The sequence below is a fragment of the Mustela lutreola genome, chromosome 10 (assembly GCF_030435805.1).
Source record: "Mustela lutreola isolate mMusLut2 chromosome 10, mMusLut2.pri, whole genome shotgun sequence".
Classification (NCBI taxonomy): domain Eukaryota; kingdom Metazoa; phylum Chordata; class Mammalia; order Carnivora; family Mustelidae; genus Mustela; species Mustela lutreola.
In genome coordinates, this window is record NC_081299.1 from 5,459,988 (window position 1) to 5,480,881 (window position 20,894).

Sequence of the window (20,894 nt, forward strand, 5' to 3'; positions counted from 1 at the left end):
AAAATAAAAAATAAAATGAGAAGTCCTAATGGGACTTTGGATTCCTTGTGCTGTACTAATAGATTAATTTGGGCAAGCAATGTGTTAGTTCAGTCCTGTGCAAGAAATCGGTAGCTTGGTCAAACTGGGAAATCTTGGTGGGATGTATTTGACAAGGCGTGGGATGTGCACTGGGGCTGGTCACTGAGGCCCGTGCCTCCCACTGGCCACACCCAACGGACCCAGAGGGCAAAGGATCAGCAGGATGGGGAAGGAGGGAGGCGGAGCCTCAGGGGCGAAGGGAACAAGACTAGCCTTGCAATTTCAGGTCATTTGCATAAAACATATTCAAAGTTGAGAGGAGAAACTTAAAAAAAATTATAAGGGAGATTGCTTTCTCAGGATCTCACAGCTTTATGAAATCCTGATTAGCTTTGGGCTGGGGGCCCTCGCTATGGGCTCTGAGAGCCCTTTTCTATCCCTAATCATGTCTGCCTTCTTTCCTTGCCTTTAGGCTAAGGCTTTCCTTTGGGTTGCCAAATTTAACAAATGGAAATGCAGGACACCCAGTTAAATGTGAATCTCAGATAAACTCTGCGTGGTTCCTGGGCAGAAGAACATCCTTGCAGTCTTTTATCTGGCAGCCCCGTTGCCCATCCTGGCCTGGGCTCACGAGAGCAGGTACATTGCTTCTCGCCCTAGAACAGAATTCAGCACCTATCAGGCCCACCGTTGAATGGAAGCTTGAAAGCCACTTAGTTGGGTCCCTGGTCATCTGTTTAGATCCAATCAAAAATGGGGTGTGTGTGTATATATATATATTTTTTAAGATTTTCTTTATTTATTTTACAGAGATCACAAGTAGTCAGAGAGGCAGGCAGAGAGGGGGGGGAGCAGGCTCCCCGCTGAGCAGAGAGCCTGATGCGGGGCTCGATCCCAAGACCCTGAGATCATGACCTGAGCCGAAGGCAGAGGCTTAACCACTGAGTCACCCAGGTGCTGCATTCTAATTTTTCTTCGGTGGTCCAGGGAGATGATGGGAGAAGGTGTGTGAGATGCAAGCCATCTCTGCACGAAGCCTGATGCCCCCTGGCCTTGGTGGAGGCACCCTTTTCTGAGCCACAGTGTGACTCCCTGCAGCATCGAACCTTCTCTGCTGGTCACCTGTGTTCTGCTGGATACCTCGGTGCCAGGGGTCCTTGGGGCTGCACTGGTGGGGGAGAGAAGCAGTTAGAAGGGTCTAGAATCATCCCAGATACATTTGCTGGGTTATTTCAGCAGAAAATCAGGGGGAGTCAACATATGGTTAATTCTGGAACGGCCCCTCGCTTATGTCCGTAAAGACTATAACTGTGGATGGCTGGGGTTTCCATGGAAGCCCACTCGGGAGAAGGTTGGACCTGAGTATCTCTGAGATTTCTTCCTCCTGCAAATATCGTCTTTGAGGGGAGATAGCACGGGGCTCGCTCAGCCAGCTGTCTTGAGTTTAGCATCTGATGATCCAAGTCATCATTTGAACACCCTCCTATGGCCAAGACACTCTTCTTTCCTCCGGATCTGTGAATAGACAGCATATGTTCTAATTTCAAAAAGTAAACAGAGAATCCGGGAATTAAGGAGAAATAAAACACATCACACCTGGACAAACACAATCGAAGCAGATGGTCCCCAGAACAAAGCTCGGTCACGCTATGTTCCTATAGAAAGGCTAAAGCATTGTTCAGAGGGTCATGACGAACCGATGACCGTCTCCCCCGAGAAGTGGACTGGAGGAAATCGGTTAAAATCGCAACAGGAAGTTTACATTATAGTGAAAAATAAATCCACTCACAGGAAGCGGTCCCTGATATTACTGGCTCTGGGAGGACATGCATGTTTTCGTACCTGCTCTCCCAATGACACAGAGAGTCTCACGAGTCCATCCTGTGTGGGCTCAAACCACAGCGCTTTCAAGTTCAGAGAGATCAAAACCTCTTCAAACCCTGTTTATGAACCAGCTTCCCAGATGAAAACTTACATGACGACGGATACCTGAGCCCTTGCCTGAGCAAACTTGGCTCCGGTATCCTGCTCTGTTTGGTGTCACTTCTCGAAAAGCCTCCTTTGGCATTTATTAGGCATGACATCATGCTCTCTTTTATGAACTGAAGTTATGAAATATCAAGAAACAAGGAATTAAATATAGGGGATCGGGGTTGCTGTGAGACAGGTAGCTGGATGACTGGGCTTCTGATGATGACAGAAGGGGGCTCACCCTCCCGGACTTTTCCTTGTTTGGACAGCGACTGGGCCATTAGAGTTGTTTTGGAAGCAGCTAGAAATGGAATCAATTGCTGTTTGTGGCGATACTAAAAAATACATGTTTGGGGCTGGGAAATAAGAAATCTAAGAGGCAGCACCCAATTTGGGAGTGTGTTTTAAACTGGGTTAAGCTTTGGAACATTTATAGAAATAAATCTATGTTCTAAAACCCGTATCCTGAGTTTTTAAATGCTTTCAATCAGGAACATGAAAATACAGAGCTGCCCAGAATTGGCCTTTAGTTCTTCCAGGCCAGATTTTGGCAGAACCTTGTGAGAGATCCCAAGGACTATTGTCCCTGACATCGGGGCACCCTGGGGCAGGACCCCAAGCAGCCCTAGGGTCCTGATCTTGTCCTTTATTCTCTTTCATTATGACTCCAAATATGTAAGGTGAGCACTGGTATCGCTGAATCACTCAGAAATAAGGCAAAAGCCATTAATGGATTAGGTGTCTATTACACTCCCGCAGCCAGGCGTCCGGCCGCATGCACGGCACCCCAGACGGGACAAGCCATGTCCCGGGTTGGAGCAATGCCTTCTTCCAAGGACTTCTGAGAAAACTGGAAGATGAAACAAATATTTGTGAAAAAAAAAAATCAGAGATGGCAGAGGAATGGATGCTTTGGAGTGTGTTCTTGAGTTATAGGAAGTTGGGCTGGTTGCAAATGTCGCCGAACGGCAGGTGCTCAGCCTGGGGGACACGAGCCCAGGTGGGAGGCCGTTGGAGCAATCCTGGTGGGGGTTCTGTGTGCTGGAACAGAAAAGGAGATGCAGAGGAGCCGGTCAGAGGAAGAAGGAAGACCCGCCTGCCACTTGAATGAAGGGGAGGAGGAGAGGGAGCTGAAGCCTGGGGGCAGGGGGGGGGGGCCTGGGCAAAGTGAGGTCACTGGGACAAAGGGGAAAAAGCGATTTGGGGTCGTGCATCCTAGTTAACAGTGGGGTACCCAGGAGGTGTCCTGTACCAAGCAATTCTGCATGCGGGACTGGCATAATAACCCAGCTGGTGAGGACTTAGGAGTCATCCTCACACTCTGCCTGCTTGCTGTATCATTGTCTCTCTCCCTTTCCAGCTCTCTCTACTCAGACGCCCCCACCACACGCACGTGCATGCACACGTACACACATGTACACACACGCACGTATGCACACATGCCCGCGCAAATACACACACCCACAGTCACATATGGACACACACACACACACGTTCCTATTTTCCCTGAACCATCTGAGAGTAAGTCACAGGCAGTGTGTTCTGTGTACTTCCCTAAAACATTCTTGTACACAACCGCAACACAACGGCCAAAATCCGGAAACGTCGCATAAACAGAAAGCTACCATCCAGTCCAGAGTTCCGTCACCTCTGTGGCACTGTCCAGCTGTCTGTGCCCGGCGTGCAGCAGGTGCTCAGTAAACACTTGCTGGACACAGAGTCTAGGCGGGGGCAGCAATACTGGGTCGTATCCAAGGTGGTGGGGGCGCCCAGGAGAAATGGGAGGCTCCCAGGAGCGCGTGTGGAGCTGAGCAAGCACCTTGCCAAGCCCCTCGATTCGGCAACCTCACAGGCAGGGGTGCGTGGCACCGTCGAGGGGAGTCCCTCCCACGGGCTCAATTTCCCCCAGCCAAATGCAGGGAGAGGGAGAGAGGTAGTGGCCGTCAAACAAAAGGCTCCGATGGTAGGAGCTGGGCACTTGTGAGAAAGAAAGTGGCAGGTGGGTCAGAGGATGACCTGGTGGGGCGGCCAGCCCTGTGTTCCCTCCCCGTCCCCGGGGCGTCTGTGACTTGGGAGCAGGGGGAGGACCCTCGAGGGGCTGGGTGAATGAGGAGGGGACCCCTGGGCAGCGATGTGGAGCCAGGGAGGGTCCGGGTGCCCAGGAGGGCCAGCTGCATGCTGACTCAATGCCCCTCGTTCATTCAGGAGAAAGTTCATGCCCTCAGCAAACTAGCGGTTGTGACCCAGGAGGGCGGGGGGGACAGAGGTCCAAGGCCAGAACCTTTGGCCCCAGCTTCGTGGGCCATGCACTTCGAGGCAGGAGGAGGAACGGGAGGTGAGCCAGACGCCGCTGTGCTCCAGAGGCCTGGGGAGCTCAGCCTCGCGAGAGAGGGGTCCCCAGAATCAGGTTGGGAGGCCACTGGGACTCCACTTGTTTGTGCCTGATTCCAAGGGATGAAGGATTGACCTAGAGGGAGGAGATGGCATTGGTGCCAGTTAATGTTTAAAACACTGGGAACACAACTGTGTCTGAGGCAAACACAAATTTTTCTTTGTGAGCCGCATGGAACCCAGGCTGATGTACCCCCCATCTCCAAGCCTGACTCCAGGGGTCGCCAATAGGACCGTCCTACCCAGAAGGCACACTCTGGGTGGTCACGGGAGACTCAGACAGGGAGTGATCACGTGGCCTTCTAAGCACCCCCAGCCCTCACTCACGTGAGCTGCTGAGGTTGAGGGACAGACCCACATCCTGGGTGTCTGTTTGCCTCTGGGGGTTCCTCCCTGGCAAAGGCACCAGGGGAGTGTAGACCATTTCCTTCCCAAAGCCCCTGCTGAATCCAGGAGGTCTGAGCTCCTTACAGTGCCCACTGGAGGGGAGTGGGGTGCTAAGAAGCTTTTCTGTTTTAGGCTCGAGGAGGGAGATAAAATGGATTGTCCCAGTGGCAAAAGAGGGAGGCTCACCCCAAGTGACCAGGAAACGTGGCAGGATGTTTCCGTGTGCGGGGGGACCTTGTGGGGCTTTGGGTCAGGCCTACCGGGAGTGGAGAGAGGGCCCTTTGACCTTGAGAAGGACTTGGAGGGTCTCTGGGGTCAAGTCCTTGGAAAGCTTTGGAGAGCTGGGGTCCACTGCTCAGCCTGGGTTCTTGGAGGAGCCCTTGGAGGACACACGGTCCCCTACCAATGACTGATCTGCCAGCTGCCTGACCCCATAATGCTCAGAGCCGAGTCCCCTTTGGTTTGGGAACATTATGTGACACTTCTACCACCAAGAGCTATGGACCAAAGTCACTCCTGCCCCACCTGAAATAGATGGGGGTCGCCAACACGTGTCCTGAGTTTTCACTAATTTATTCTTGAAATGCTCAAGCCATTTTTTTTTTTTTGGAATATTTTAAATGTTTTATGCTTTTAAAACATTTAAAAAAAATTTTTTTTTAATTACAAAAGACAGCAAACATGCACAGAAATAGACTCATACCCACCCACCTTCTCCGGGGGCCAACCTGTGGATACACTTGTTCCCATTCAACCCCCTCTACTTTTGCCCTATTATTATTTTTACATGTAAACTTCTCCACGAAGTCTGATCATACAGAAGAGCACACAAGCCCTCCGTCTCCAGCTTGCTTCTCACATCGTTTGCCGCACGCCGTCGCTTTATCTCATCTCTCTGATTCACCCTCACATGGACATTGTTACCATGGTGGGAAGCACAGAGCGTTGGGCTCACCGTCCGCGTCCTTTCTGCGTATGTGGCTTAGTCGTGTTCTGTATACTCACAGTGGGGGGTAGTGGGTCTCCAGAACCTTCTCAACTCTCAACGCTGAAAAATTCCATTTCAAATCCTTTTTAACAGGAGTCACTGGGGAGCTGAACTGTCCAATCTACACAGAAAAAAATGTGTGCCCTCATCTTACAGCATAGTACACGCCACCAAAGGTGGGAAAGAGGGACACATGGGCCGTGATTTTACACGTGATTCTAGAAAGGCTGTGCAAACAGGAGACTTGCCCTGCGTCATCACCTCCCCAGGGCACACCCCCAGTGCACGGTGATTACGGGGTAGACAGCACGTATGAAGTGAGGTCAGGTCACGGCTCTGTAGCCTTTGTGACTGTCACCTTTGTACATTTGGAGTGACTTGATCCCATGGCGGTCTGACAGCATACTTGGGTCTGAAAAAAAAATGGAGAAAGAACCTGTCTTGTGCATTTCTGAAGGAAGCACAGAAGCACGAAGAACTTCTGCTGGTTTTCAAACTTAACTCCAAGGACTGACTACCCCCCCCCACCCCCCCAGGCTGGGCTTCGCTGTGGGGACGTTTGGGAGAGAGACTGTAATTCCTCAACCCGAGGCTTTCATTATTATTTACCTTCTATGTTCTCTCTTTCAAGAATATTTTCTTGACATTTGCCTTCTGGCAGAGCTGGGATCGGTGAGTGGGAGTCGCAGGGAGGTGGACTTGGCTGAACACAAGGAAGAAAGTTCTTAGTCAGAGCAGTCCAGAAATGGAATGGCCTGACTCAGATCACAGCATGTCCTCCGCCTGGATGAGGTCCTGGTGAGGTCCCTGCAGGGGACCGGGGATTGCTGCCCGGGGCCATGATCCATGTGTTCAGAACCCAGAGACAGGGGCGCCTGGGTGGCTCAGTCCGTTAAGCATCTGCCTTCAGCTCAGGACATGATCGCAGGGTCCTGGGATCGAGCCCCGCATCGGGGTCCCTGCTCAGCAGGGAGGGGTCTCCTCTCTCTGCGCTAGTGCTGGCCCTCTCTCTCTCTCTCTCTCAAATAAATAAATAAAATCTTTAAAAGAGAGAGAGAGAAAGAAACCAATGATAGCCATCCTGGATTAGCACCTACTATGTGCCAGGTCCACTCCAAGCACTTTCGGGTGGACTAACTCGTTTCCTGTTCCAAGCCCCGCGAGACGGTCCGGTTATCCTCTACCACGGGCTCCGTCTTACAGATGAAGGAACGGAGACACACCGGCGCTTCAAGACCTGCCCAAGCTGCTGCGGCTGGGAAGTGGGGGGAGGCAGGCTTGCAGCCGGGCTGCCTGGGTCCCCTGCTTGTAACCTCGCTGGGTGTCCGGGGCGGGGCGGGGGGGTGGGGGGAATGGTGTTCCTTGCCCCGGCTCAGTGACCAGCTGTTATGTGCTGAAAGGACTTTGCAAGGCGTTGACTCAGCACGAAACATTCTGGTGGAAGTCAGAAGGGCCACTACATCCCAGAGGCAAGGCCCCATCCCTCAACAAGTAACCGGGGCGGGGTTTGCTCAGGGCAGAGGGCAAGCGAAATGTGCCACTGTGGGGCCCACGTCCCCAGCCTTGGCATCCACTTAGCTCTGCCCCCCCTTGTGCAAGGGGTCTGGGAGCTGGCTTCTTGCCTGTTCCTTCAAGCCTACCCTCTGGTTTCAAGAGTCCAGCCCTGACCTCCCTCTTGAGGCCAAGTGCTTGCCTCGGCCACCTGTCCTAGACAGTTTCTCTGAGAATGCCTTGGGGGGAGGAACAAGAGGGAGAGCCTTGGAATTTGGGCTTCAGGCCTGACCTCCCACCATTGGGAGAAGTTGCTTACACTTCTCACCCGCATTTTCCACGGATGCCTGTTTCATAAGATTGTGAAGGAAGATCACAGTGTGCTAACTCGGGAAATCCACAGACAATGACTGACCGACTTTTTCCATCCACTGACCCAGGATCCCATCCTGAGAGTGGCCCTGTGGCATTCTGTCAGCAAGAGTGTTTCTATAAAAGGACACACTGCAGCCGAGTCCAAGGAAGAAAGCTCTTACGGTGGGAATAGCGCACATAGCGGGTGGTGCGGGGCTGCCCTTGAGCTGAGCTCAGTGATCCCTCTGAACCGTGCTCTGAGTCAGCAAGCTCAGCACCGCCGCTCAGCTCTGGGACCTGGGGTTGGTCCAATGAGGAAAAACTAGAATATCCCTAACCCTCCTTTTAGCTGGAAAAGGTTCTGATTGATGATCAAGGGAAAGAGGAAACTGTGTATGTAATAAAATAAAAAGAATTTCTCTGATGGGCCAAGAGAGTGCTCAGAAGTACCAGTTTTCCTATCGAAAGTTCAGACTCTGGCATGATGCGCCTTCTGCTTTCCATGGGCTTTTATGTCACTAAGGACCCCCAAGGGGACATTTACTAATGCTGGACAAGAGATCCCATACAGGTGAATGGGCCGAGAGGCTGCAACTTTACCCCAGTCAGGCTTCCCCCACAGCCTGGCGAGCTTAGTCATTTATGTTAACAATTAGCTCCAAGTCAAGCCCTTCTCAAATGTTATTCATGGTTGTGCTTTCCCTGCAATAATTCTGCAAAATGGGTTAAGATATTTTCTTCTGATTTTGCATTTGGGAAAAACTCATGTACCGGCAGGTTGAGTTATTTTTCTAGAATGTGTGAACAGCGGGGAGAAGCCTGGCCCTGGAACCCTTGGGGTCTTTACCGATCACATCTTTGAAGAGAAGGGAGTTAGTTACTTGTTGCTATCCGTCAAACATTTGCCGCAGATCGCTGCATCTGGTCTGAAATTAGAAGTTCCTGTTCGCTGAAAGGGAAGCTGCTGTCTTCTCGCTTTCTCTCCAGACATCTTGGACCTGCCGCCTAGCTTCGTTCAGAGAAAGGAGGAAATTCCTTCTCCGCTAATTGCACCGTCACAGGAAAGAGTCTGAACCTGAAGCAGTAACAGCATGTGTGATTTTTTAACCGTTTTAAGCATCTGCGGTTATCACAAAATCTTTGTGGCCTTTTGTAAATTTTCCTGATGATAATCTCCCCCTTGTATTCTTTGGTCCTTTTCCTGGGTCAGCCCTGACGCTCTGAAGGAACGGGATTTCTGAAATCCCAGCCATGCTCTATCCTAAAAGACGATTTTGCTCACTGGAGCCCGGGAAGCTGTTGCCGAACGCTATTGCGCAGAACGCCGGTCTCTGGCACATAACAAGGCAAAGATCGATGCCACGAAGGGTAACTCATCCAGCTGGGAGACGCCAGCTAGAAATGGTGAGATCCTCCGTGTCATCAAAACCCCTTCCTGAGCACACACATAAAAGCGGTCTCAAGGATAGGAAGTATTTGTCATAATCCGGAAATCTCACAGGCAAACACTGCAGGTCCCCGTGTGTGTATGAACTTTCTCTCCTGCATTTAAAAATTTATGGGCACATTTAACAAGGTGATAACACTGTTTCTTAGCCTCTCCATCCCACTGTAGGGAGAAATAAAAATAAGTCAGGAATGCTGAATACGAGTCTCCTTCTTATGGTTAAAACATTATCTGCCACCGATCGGGGAGAGGAAAAGGTCTCAGACTGGAGATGTGGCCTACATTCCCCACGTCAGTTCGGACGGGCTGAGTTGTTCAACTGCAACCCAGGAAAGGTTTTGCGGGGACACGGTCGGAGTGCAATGTTCCCAACGGCTCTGTGGCAGACATTTTTATACCAGAGATGTGGATGAGGGCGGGGGCCTTCTTTCCTGGGTGACTGTGGACTTCTGTGCTGATCTGGAAGGGGACACTTCAGCCACCAATCTGGAACTTCCTTTTACCCTTTCTAGATATATTTCTCTGGTCTTTTGGAGAACAACACTTCCCAGTAATAAAATTTTATTTTTTTTACTTATTTTTAATGTTTTTAAGATTTTGTTTATTAATTTGACACAAAGAGAGAGACACACAGAGAGAGGGAACACAAGCAGGGGGAGTGGGAGAGGGAGAAGCAGGCTTCCTGCTAAGCAGGGAGCCGGATGTAGGACTCGATCCCAGAACCCTGGGATCATGACCTGAGGCAGATTCTTAATGACTGAGCCAGCTGGGAGTCCCCCCGCTTTTATTTTAGTAATTTTTGAAAAGATTTTATTTTTAAGTCATCTCTACACCCAACGTGAGGCTCAAACTCACAAACCCAAGACCAAGAGTTGCCATGATCTGCCAAAGGAGACAGCCAGAGACCCCAATAATTACATTTTTTAAAGAGAGCAAAAATTGCAGCACATAGTCACAGAGAGAGTTTCAGTAGTTTTTCTATTTGTGATTTATGCCTCACCTTCCTGTGCCACCTTGCCCAGCGGCAGAAGCAGAGCTTACTAACCTCCCCTCCACCATCCACCAAGCCCAGGTCTGAGCTGCCATGACATTTCTCAATCACTCTGGATCATGGAACAGCACCTCAAACACAGGTCCTTTTCCATTGATTTCCCACCACCAGTAGCTATTAAAAAAAAAAAAAAAAACTTTGTTGCCAGGATACTGGAAGATCTGTTATCTATTGCACTGGATTTTCACAGAAAATGAGCCATTTCCCAGGAAATGGGTTGTATCATGTACCCAGAACCATAAGATATTTTTAGAGACAGAAAAGATCTTGAAACTCATACTGCCTATTATCCTCACAAGACAAGGAAGTTGGGCTTGGGGCAGGTGACAAGCCCCCAGGACTCCAAGCCCCCAGAATTACGAAGCCCCCACAGAGTGGGTCCGGTGGCCCCGCTCAGCATCCCCCGAATGACAGGAGAGCTTGCCCTCTGCTTTGTAACAGACAAAACTCCAAAATGTAGGAACTTGACCGTGTCCACCGGGCTGGCGTCTCCTGCTGAGGTGAGATGTACACATCAGAGACAGGGAGGGCCAGAGGCAAGGCTGCTACATCATTTGGGGGCCCCAGGGTCAAACAACAGAGCAAGACTCCTTTTTCCAAAAGCAGAAAAAAAGCTCGGCTTTTTTTCCTGTGGTCTCTCCCAACCTGGCTTTATATATTTTGTTTTCTCTCTCTCTCTCTCTCTCCTTTTTTCTTTTTTGGCTATTTAATGCGTATTCTCCCTCGGACGGGAGGAGAGGAGATCTGTGCAGACCTCACTGGGAGCATAAGCCCCAGGCCAGCCTTGTGTGGGATCCCTGCCCTGAGACTCTGTGTGTGCGTGCATGTGTGTGCGCGCGCATGCGTGCATGCGTGTGTGTGTGTGTGTGTGTGTGTGTGTGTGTTGAGGGCGATGTTCCAAGTCCCCTGGGCTAGGTCCCACTGGGGGCAGGGGGTGTCAGTGGTCCCTCGACAGGGACAGAGAAGGGGATCTGGTCCCCCAGGGACACCCGAGGACAGGGAAGGGGGCAGACATGGCTGCATGTGAAGCTTCAAGTCCCCGACACATGCCCCATCACCCCCATGGAACTTCACTTACAAACCACAAAGTCAAGGATTAAATTATTAAGTTCAAGACCAGGATTGCAGAGCATTAAACCCCATGCATGGGTCACCTCTGAGCACGGGGCCCCGGGTGTCTCACCGTGACACAACCAGGCAGCAGAGGTGTGACGGCCCCAGGTGGCAGCCTCAGGCCGCGGTGGGGATGCAGTTTAAGTGTCCAGCTTTCTTCCCTCCAGTCTTCCCGGGGTCAGGGGGTTCTCCAGCTCTTGCCCATCACGACCCAGGCAATGACAGATCTCAGCAGCACTCTGTTCCAGCAGGTGTTTGGAAGAGGTGAAGAATAGAGTTTCCAAAAGTTGATTTCCCCTTAGAAGGCACACTCCTCCGGGATGTGGGGCTGCAAACTGCCCCTCCCCCATCATCTGAATCTTTCACTCGGAACGAACGTGCAAGCTTCGCCGTTTCAGGACAGCATCTTTGATGGCGGACCTTCCCTTCTGTGCCTTCTGAGTCTCACCTGGGCTCTGACTTCCCTTGCTCTTTGCTGGGCTCTGTCGTTTCACACTCGGTTCTGGTAGAGCTGTGGGATCGAACCCTGAGACTCCATGGTGCAAGACTTGAGGCCGCAAAGGCCTGGGATGGAGACCCCCGCACGGAAAAGCACTACCTGGTCATAAGCGCTCCCCGCGGAGGGAATCTTGGCATCTATTGACTTGCCAAGCATCGTTGCATGTGTGCCAGGCACCGTTGTGGGCACTTTACAAAATTAGGACATTATTATGTCCTACTCACAACACTGTGAGATGGGGGCTGTCGTTATTTCTAAGCCTTAAATGTAGAGAGTCAAACCAGGGAGGCTAAATAATGGGGTCCGACTTTCACAGCTGGAAAATGGGGAGCCAGAAACCACCTGTCCAGCTCCAAGCCTTCGACCTCTGGATCCCATGTCACCGTGCCAAATCTACCCACCAAGGTAGGTGATACAGAAAGGCTCTCTCTGTATTGATTGAGTAGCCACACAAACAAAAAGCATCGAGGCACGGAGCAGGGAGTTTCCATGATCGTGAGTTTAGGAGCCGTCTCCGCTGGCTGCACGGTGGGAAGGGCTCAGTCATCCACCTGCCTCCTTCCCGGCCTCTGGTCACTAGTCTTTGTTTGGTGGGATCTCAAGGATTTTTCGGAGATGGTGTTGCTCTTCCTTGCCTTTAGTGGAAGTGAGGTTCTTCCTATTCGCAACCTTGGGCAATCTGCCCAAGATTTCTCTCTTCCAGGTGGGTAAATGTGTGTTTGGAAGTAGAAGTTTGTAAACAGAGCCTGGGAGGCGCCCACAGCTCAGCATTGCGTCTGGCTCCAGGCCCTGGAACGGTCACTCCTGAGAGGCTGGCTGGATGCGGCCTGGGTGCATGGGGACTGCGGCTCAGAGGAGACCCCTGGAAAGCCCAGAACCTCTGCAGTGCAAGCTAGCCACTGGTCCCGGCTCACGGCTCATTAGCCCGGTGGCCAGGCGGGTAGGAAGGGCCAGGGGGCTGGTTTCTAGAACATCATAGAACTCCTGCACAGCATAGGCTTCATTTTCAGACACAGTTGCCAAATTCTTGCCTTTGCACTAATTTTCCAGGTCTTTCTACCTAGAAAAAGGTTTCATCTGGAGAATGAGGGAGGGAGGAAATATGGAGACCAGGAAGGAATAGCCAAGTTAGAATAAAGCTCCAATTTCTCTGAAAAGAAGAGAAGAATCATATTACGGGAACCTGTTCTAAGGATAGACACGCCCCCCCCATACCTGGCACACACCCCCAGTTCTGCAGAGCAAATAATCAGAACCATGTCTGAACTCAGGGAGTTTGGTAGGCACATGAATATAGTTTGGAACCGCAAGGCAGACAGAGGAGGGCCTCTTACTCCTCCTCTCATTAAACTGTGCTGGGCTTCCTGGGTTCGGCCCCACACGCCCAGGGCCACAGCAGCCCCCAGGTGCAGGGACACACCGCCCGGGGTCTTGGCAACTCACACCAATGGGCGCTTTCCGCCATCCTGTCCTCATTATAAATCCGTGGTTAATCTGTCCAAAGCCAGGGCAACACTGAGTCACCCACCTCCTTTTTAACCAAGGCATATTTCTGGGAATGTGGAGAGCACTCCAGCGACGTGACATTCCTTAGCTTGTAGTAGTAGGCAACTCCCCACTTCCTTTCTAGACGCATTGCATCATCTTTCTCAACAGGACGAAACAGATTTTCTTGAAACTTACATGCCTCTGGGAAAGCAAGGCGGCGCGCTCAGCCTCACCCCTCCCTTTGTAGGGCGGCTCTTAACCTGCCCCAGAGGGAGAGTGGGCAAGCCTCCCTACGACTGCTCTCTTGCCTCGAGGGGCTCAGAAAGACAGACAACATATGTTCCATGCTCCCCCCACCAGCACGAAGCCCCGCACGGGACAGTCCCTGTGTGCACGCATCCCAGCGCACGTGTGTGGGGCGTCCACCGACACATCATCTCCCCTGAGAGGCGGGGGGGGGGGGGGGGCTTTGCCATTCTTTGCCCTTTTCATCTCAGAGTAAGTCTCAAGCCAGGTAAACCATCGCTGTAAAACCTTTGGCCTGTGGGTAAACTTTTGTACAGCTACCTCCCAGAAGAATGTTATTTATTAACAGTGCGGTTAAAAAACAAACATGGAGGGTTTGTGGCAGGAGCTGGGGGCACGGGGGTGGTGGGGGCAGCGGTGAACGAAAAGGGCATCTGCTGTCAAGAAGGGCCCAGTGTCGCCCTGCATGTGATGCAGAGAAGGGCACACCACGTGTGGGGCTTGGGGGAGGGGAGTAGAATGTTCCAGAAGCCGGTGGGAGAAGGCCATTCCAGGAGGCAGTCTGAGCCAGGCTGGGGGTGCTGGGGAACGCTGTTGTCGCAGTGGCGGGGCCATCACGGACAGGTGGGAAAGCGAGCAGACAGACAGAAGGCTGGTGCAGAGACAGAGAGAGGGACGCCGGTCTGGGCAGGTACAGCGGAGGAGTGCCCAGGCTAGAAGGAGACACAGGATGGTGGAAACTGTGCTAAGACAATTCGGGATCTAGTTTGCTGGTGACTGGGAGCCATTGAGAGGCTTGAGCGGAGTGACACACTGCAGACATGCCATGGAGAGGTCATCCCGGCAGCACAGTGACATTCAGGCCAGGAAAGGTGGAAGGTGGGGGTGGGTTTCAAGGTCATATCAGAGCCATAAGTGGCCTGGAGCTGCACCTGACCCATTGTCAAGGCCAGAGAGCACCAGAGGGTGATAATCGTGATAAGGAGGCTAACCGCAGCTCCCCCTTTGGACATGCTGAGCACCTGCTGCCTTACTCTACCTAAGCGGCAGGTTGGCTCTCACCCCATCTTCCAGACGAAGCGGCTGAGGCTTACGGGAGTGAAGCCGCTGCTTGTGGCCACACAGTATGGGAGCAGCAGTGCCAGGAGTTCAGCCGAGGTCCTTCTGACTGCAGTCGCACTCGGCGTAGGGCAATGACAGAGGGGAAACCCAGTTCACTGTGGAAGGGAAAGGGGAGGTTCTGGTGGTTTCTGCCCGGGCACCGTGGAGGATGGAGGCAGTGGGTAACTCGGGGGGGGGTGGGCAGGCAGGCAGGAGAAGGAGCTTGGACCGAGTTTGGCCAGGACCAATCGAAAACTGGATGCCAGCAAAATACCGTGGGTGGTGTTTGTGACGGGAGCTACACGCCCAAGGTTCGTGTCAAAGATCAGAGCTACCAGTGTCTGCTGGGCACAAATGGAAGATGTTCGTATGTAGAAGCAGGGTAGGAAAGCAAGGTGCGAACAGAATTATAGGAGCTTGGCTCAAGACTTTCGAACCTGCCAGGCGCTGGGTGAGATGCTTGTCATGTACCCTTAAGACCACCTGTACACACTCCCACTGCCACCTTTTAGTTTCCAGCTGAGTAACAGAAGCCTGGGGACGTAAGTAACTCACCTAAAACCACACAGCCTGTGATGGCGAACTTGTACCTCCAACCAAAGTCAGCCTCCCGAGGGCCTCTATTAGACGAACCCAGGACTGATTCTCCTAAGAGGGGTTTACAAAGCTGCACCCCAGGATTATAGGCTCCTTACGTCTCTCTATTTGCTTATCTGTCTTCTGTCTATAGTTGATAGACCCTGTTTTTATGATAGGAACAAAGTTTTAAATAAAGCAAAAAAAGTAGAAATGTAAATTGGTGGGTTTTTTGGAAGACAGTTTGCCGACTTCCATCAAAAGCTGAATATCTGGCAAAGTTTGGACCCAACAATTCCATTTTTAGGAGATAATGAGAGAAGCAGGCAAAGGCTTATATATGGAGATGTTGAAAACAGTAGATCAGAGGAAAACTGGAAATACTTCAAATATCCAACAGTCAGGGACTTAGATAAATTCAGGCTCAGCCGTACAGCTAAATTCAATACTAAGGAGCATCAAGTTGGCACGAGTATGTAAAGGGCACTTGGGATGCATTCATGCACGAGGAAAACACACTCTAAAATGTTACCTACCAACTGGTCTCATTTGGGTAAAAGTCCGTCTGTAAGAATACATTCATTGAGCTACTCAGCTTTTAAGAGATACAACGATGCAAATAATTATTCAGGTTTCGTGGTGATAAATGATCATTGGAAGCGTGTGCCCGGACACACGTGATGGAGAGGAAGCCGAACCAATGAGCAGGTGGCGCGTGAAGGGTACGGGTTGGAAGGATATACACCAGCGTGCTCTGGGACTTGAATTTTTCTGTTTAATGATCTGTATTTTCTAGGTGTTTTTTTTTTCCTACAGGAAAAATGGATTCCTTGAGGGAGCACTATTGCCTTTTTAAATAACTTTTAAAATGGAAAGGACAGAAACAAGTTTGGAACTAAGGAAAGGTGACGAACGTGCGCGGTCATTGACTCAGGGAGCAGAGACCTTCCAGAACAGAGTCAAGAGCGTGGGCTGCTTGGAAGGACCCAGCTTGAAGAAGACCAAGATAAAAAAGGACGAAGCCACTGATGACCTTACAATTCTTCTGGGAAACATTTATTTGCCGTTCTTTATCTCCAGCCTCCTTCCTCTCTCAGCCCAGACCCACAGTTCCGCTCACCTTCTCCTGGACGGATTCCCCTGTCTATTCTGCGGGGAGCTCCAACTTGACATACCCCAGAGCTGCCTCCTTCCTCCGTCCCTCCGCTCCAGCCCCCACACAGACAGACAGGCAGACAGACACCAGACTCACTCACCTGTTCCCCCACCCTCCTCGGTTACACCACCATCCACCCCAACTGACTATCGTTCCAGAATCTTCCCCTCCCTCACCCGATGCACATGTGGACGATCCTTTAAATATCTCATTGACTAAACGACCCTTTATATATCTCACTGACTCATCTCTCCTCTCCAACCTTGAGGCTACAGCCTTAGTCAGACCTCCCTTATCTCTTATCTAGACCGACTCACCACCACTCAACCCACCACCTTCCCGCGCCAAACCCATCCTCCACACCTTCGCCGACTCCGAATGCCTTTGGACCATTTGACTCACACCTAACACCCTGCTCCCATTCTTGCCAGAGTCAAGTCTAACTTCTTTAAAACACGGCAAATAATGAGATGAGAACCATCTGTGCGTGTATGTAGTAACTCACTTCATTCATTCAAATTATTTCCTTGGGATAAATTCCCAGACTTGAAGGTTATGGGATCTCGTTTGGTATCCACACATCTGGGACTGGGCACTAATTCACCTCCCACCTACCTGCCCCCATTCTTCTCCATTGAAAAATATGTTCATATTTGTGCCCTGACTCTGCTTGCACTTTTTTCCTCTTCTCTTTTAAGTCAGGTCCCGGTTATTTTCTTTATTGACAAAAAATTATTTTAATTTTAAAGCGGTATGTGTTTAAGCACTTCCCTTCTTCTGGTTTCTTGTCTGTGTTTTCATTTTACTTTTACACTCATATTGCTTCAGGTTGCAGAAAGGTTTTTTCTAACAGGCAGGCATTTCACGGGTTTTGCAAAGTGGCAATTTTTCCCCAGGGAACTCTTTAAAAAAGCAGGGCAGGGGTGGGTAGGAGATTGGGCTTATTTTCTTTCTTTCTTTTTTTTTTTTTTTTTTTTTTAAGATTTTATTTATTTATTTGACAGACAGAGATCACAAGTAGGCAGAGAGGCCGGCAGAGAGAGAGGGGGAAGCAGGCTCCCTGCTGAGCAGAGAGCCCAATGCAAGGATCTGCTCAGCAGAAGGCAGAGGCTTAGCCCACTGAGCCACCCATGCGTCCAGGCTTAATTTCTTTTAGGTGCTCCAAGTTAAGAGTAAAAGAAAAAAAGAATGCCAAGAGTGTCATCTGTATTGCAACGGGTAGTTCATTCTCCCGAGCCTAATGAGGCACTTTCTTTTTTTAATAAAGAAAAATTTAGGGCGCCTGGGTGGCTCAGTGGGTTAAGCCGCTGCCTTTGGCTCAGGTCATGATCTCAGGGTCCTGGGATCGAGTCCCGCATCGGGCTCTCTGCTCGGCAGGGAGCCTACTTCCCTCTCTCTCTCTCTCTCTGCCTGCCTCTCCATCTACTTGTGATTTCTCTCTGTCAAATAAATAAATAAAATCTTTAAAAAAAAAAAAAAAAAAAAAAAAAAAAAAAAAAAAAAAAAAAGAAAAATTTAACAGGCAAGGTCCCAGGATCTAGAGATACCGAAGTTCTCCTTTGAACTGAATTTGAATAGTTTGGGGCCGGCTTTGGACTGCCCTGAAATTTTCACAAGGATGAAACCATAGAAGAATAAGTGTTTGGGACATTCTTCCTCTCTGGTCGTGGGTCAGGAATCTTATCCAAGGATGCCAGCGTCCTGGCTGCTTAAAAATGTTAGGCCGATTTTACATGCTATCTGAATTTGAGGCTAGTAGGGAGATTTCAGAAGAACTTGGGTCATTCATATGAACAATTGGCTTCAAATAAAACTTACCATCTCTAGGTTAAATATGCATTTTTAGTGACATAGCTCTCCCTCAAATCAGGAAGAGTCTGGGAATATTGTTTCTCGAATGTCTTTATCAAATCCCCTCTGCTTTCCAAAGATTGGATCTGCTTTCTGATTCTCACAGATGATCCAAAGATGGTAAGGGAATGCCTCTGTCTTCCGATAAAAACCCACCCACTCTTGTCCCTGTCTTACCTTCCCTGTTATCTGCTCAGTAAAGATTCTTGGAATGAACACCAGCCTTCATGCCCCAGAGCCTTTGCACATGCTATCAACACTGTCCACATGCTCTTCATCCCTCACCCTACTCCTCCCTTCCAGTTTCAGCTCCTATAGTCCTTCCTCAAAGGCTATTCCCGGTGGATCCTGAGATTGTGTACGTCTCCTCACAGGTGTCATTTTACATTTATTTGTTCACTGTCTGTCTCTCCAATGGGATTGAGCTTGATGGAAGCAGGACCCGCGTCCATGATTATCTCCAGGGATTACTACCGGAAGAGTGATTAAGGCCCATGTGATGAGCTCAACCATGAGTATGAGTATCTGTGGAATCAAAGAGATGCAGCCTTTGAGCACCTGGGTAGGTAGGAGGTCACACTGACCGCCACCGTGGTGCTGTGCTGTGATTCCTCTACTCGGAGGAGTGTAATGACTAAGTAGTAATACATAAGAGATGAGGAGACAGTAGTTACCTAGACAGAAGCTCTCTTAGCAAGGCCTGTGGGCCACCTCTGGAACAGAGACACCCCACCTCTCGGGTCCACTGTCATCACCCCACCCGAAGCCTCTGTCCGATCTCCGGATGACCAACCAAAAATCTTCCCATCATGTGGGAAGTTCCCACCTTCTACGTAGCAGCTGGGATAATTGTCCAACGATCTATGTAGAATTGCTCATAGCAGAGGGAGACCTATGGGCCCATTAGAACAGGTCCCAGCGCCTCACTGTGCAACCCTGCCTGGGCCAGCAGCCCTAACTCGTCTTCTGTCTCTCCCCAGCCGCTCTGCCTCCCTGGCTGCTTTTGGGAACTTCAGAAACTCCAGCCCTGGACATGGTCCCTCCTCGAGGGAAGCTCTTCCCAGCTGCCCCTTCCCTCATAAAGGTCTCTAGTGAATTGTCACCTGCTCAGTGACACCTCCCCTGGTCCTCAGGCGTGCCTGTCTCATCTTGTCCTCACGCGTGTTCTTCCTAGCTCCCATCTCCGTCTGCGCTGTTATTGTGTATTTTCGTGTTGATGTGTTTCCTGCCCACCTTTTTCTCCCAGGACACATGTTGCAGGGGCCTCGTTGGGACATGGCTGGGTGCTCGCTGGCTGGACGGGGAAGCACTTAGCCCAGGCTTGCAGAGTGGAAGGGCGGAGATACTCTCAGTTATCATGACTGAGTGGCAGAGAAATACAGCACGTTAGGGTTTGCGAGGGGCTCAGGATTCATCTAATCCTATGTCATATCCCTAAGGTCGGCGCCCAGACTCTGCCTGACCTCTTACAGGGCCCGAGAGCTAATTTTCACTCATGGGGCATGGTGGGGGGTAACCAAAAATAGCCAATGAGGTGACATTATGTCATTTTCACAAGCTAACTTAAAAATCCCACTCTGACCACTTAGCCTAATGTCTATTAAGCATATCCTCAGTGGGGTGGGAGGAAGAGGCAGACATGCAAAGAAAATAATCTAACTTGGGTCCCCTGTGGGGGTGGGGGGGCTCAGTCAGTTGAGCGCCTGACTCTTGGTGTTGGCTCAGGTCAGGATCTCAGGGTCTTGAGACTAAGCCCCACGTCGGGCTCCACAGAGTGTGCGTCTCTCCCTCTCCCTCTCCCCTCTTCCTCTGCCCTCCTCCACCCCGGTGTGCTCTATTTCTCTCATAAATAAATAAATTTGGGAGGGAAGGAAGGAAGGAAAGAAGGAAAAGGAAAGAATCTAAGCCACCTGCGGGTGAGGACTTCAGTGGGACATGCCTCAGGGGGTCTGGATCCCACCTAAGCCCTTTCCTAGCTGTCCTGGTGTTGGTTAAATACTTGCAAAGAGTTTAAAAAGGTGATTTAGGATAGTAGCCATCTTAATGCCTGGCACCCCGTAAGTGCCTAATAAATGTCTGCTTCAGGTCTCTCAGAGAACAAACAGCAGGCGACAGGCCCACTCTGCTAAAAACTACATTTCCCAGCCTCCCCTGCAGCCGGTGGGGCGATTTGACCAAACTCTGGTCATGTGAGCTCCAGTCCGAGGTGCCACTTACTGGCAAGGCCTTCAGACTGGAGGCCCGGCCCCTCACACTCCCCTTCCCCTTGGGGGGGTGGGGGGGGGCGTGACAGCCTTGGCAGGGACCTCACTACAACCCGTGATCTGAATGCCCTGGAACACAAAGGGTGAGACAGGGGAGCACAGCACCCCCACCCCCAACACCAGCCACTCCACTGTCCAGGGAAAGGCTGGAACATCTCTCAGTTAAAGCCATGCATCTAGGCCCTCTTGGTCTTGACCTCACCCGCTCATGCGTGACCAGGGAAGACTTTGCCCAAGGTGCTGACATGTGTGTTGGACATTGAAGGATAAATGGGGATTTATCAGTATGGGGGATGGGGGTGGGGGTGGGAAATGGGCACAAATTTCCAATAGAACCACACTGTATGCAAAGTATGGAGACAGGAGGGCCCTTGCCTGACTATAGCCCCGTGTTTCCCCAGTAGAAGGTCCTCCCTGCTCAGTAGAGATTCCTGGGGCTCCCTTCACCCCCAGGCATCACCACCAGATTTTCTGAATCAGAATCCACAGGGGAGGGGCC

General features: G+C 50.8%; 2 long non-coding RNA genes across 2 annotated transcripts; one reads left to right on the forward strand and one right to left on the reverse strand.

The window, feature by feature from the left end:
* Positions 1-801: 801 nt before the first annotated feature.
* Positions 802-7,050, reverse strand: LOC131810127 (uncharacterized). Its single transcript, XR_009345426.1, has 6 exons — positions 6,856-7,050; positions 6,368-6,461; positions 6,117-6,170; positions 5,776-5,879; positions 1,380-1,536; positions 802-1,189 (listed from the first exon to the last, which is right to left on the reverse strand). It is a non-coding gene; the product is annotated as an uncharacterized LOC131810127 (long non-coding RNA).
* A 6,875-nt stretch (positions 7,051-13,925) lies between these two features.
* LOC131810071 (uncharacterized) lies at positions 13,926-17,163 on the forward strand. The gene is made up of 3 exons (XR_009345393.1): positions 13,926-14,138; positions 14,522-14,859; positions 15,941-17,163. It is a non-coding gene; the product is annotated as an uncharacterized LOC131810071 (long non-coding RNA).
* The last annotated feature ends 3,731 nt before the right edge of the window (positions 17,164-20,894 follow it).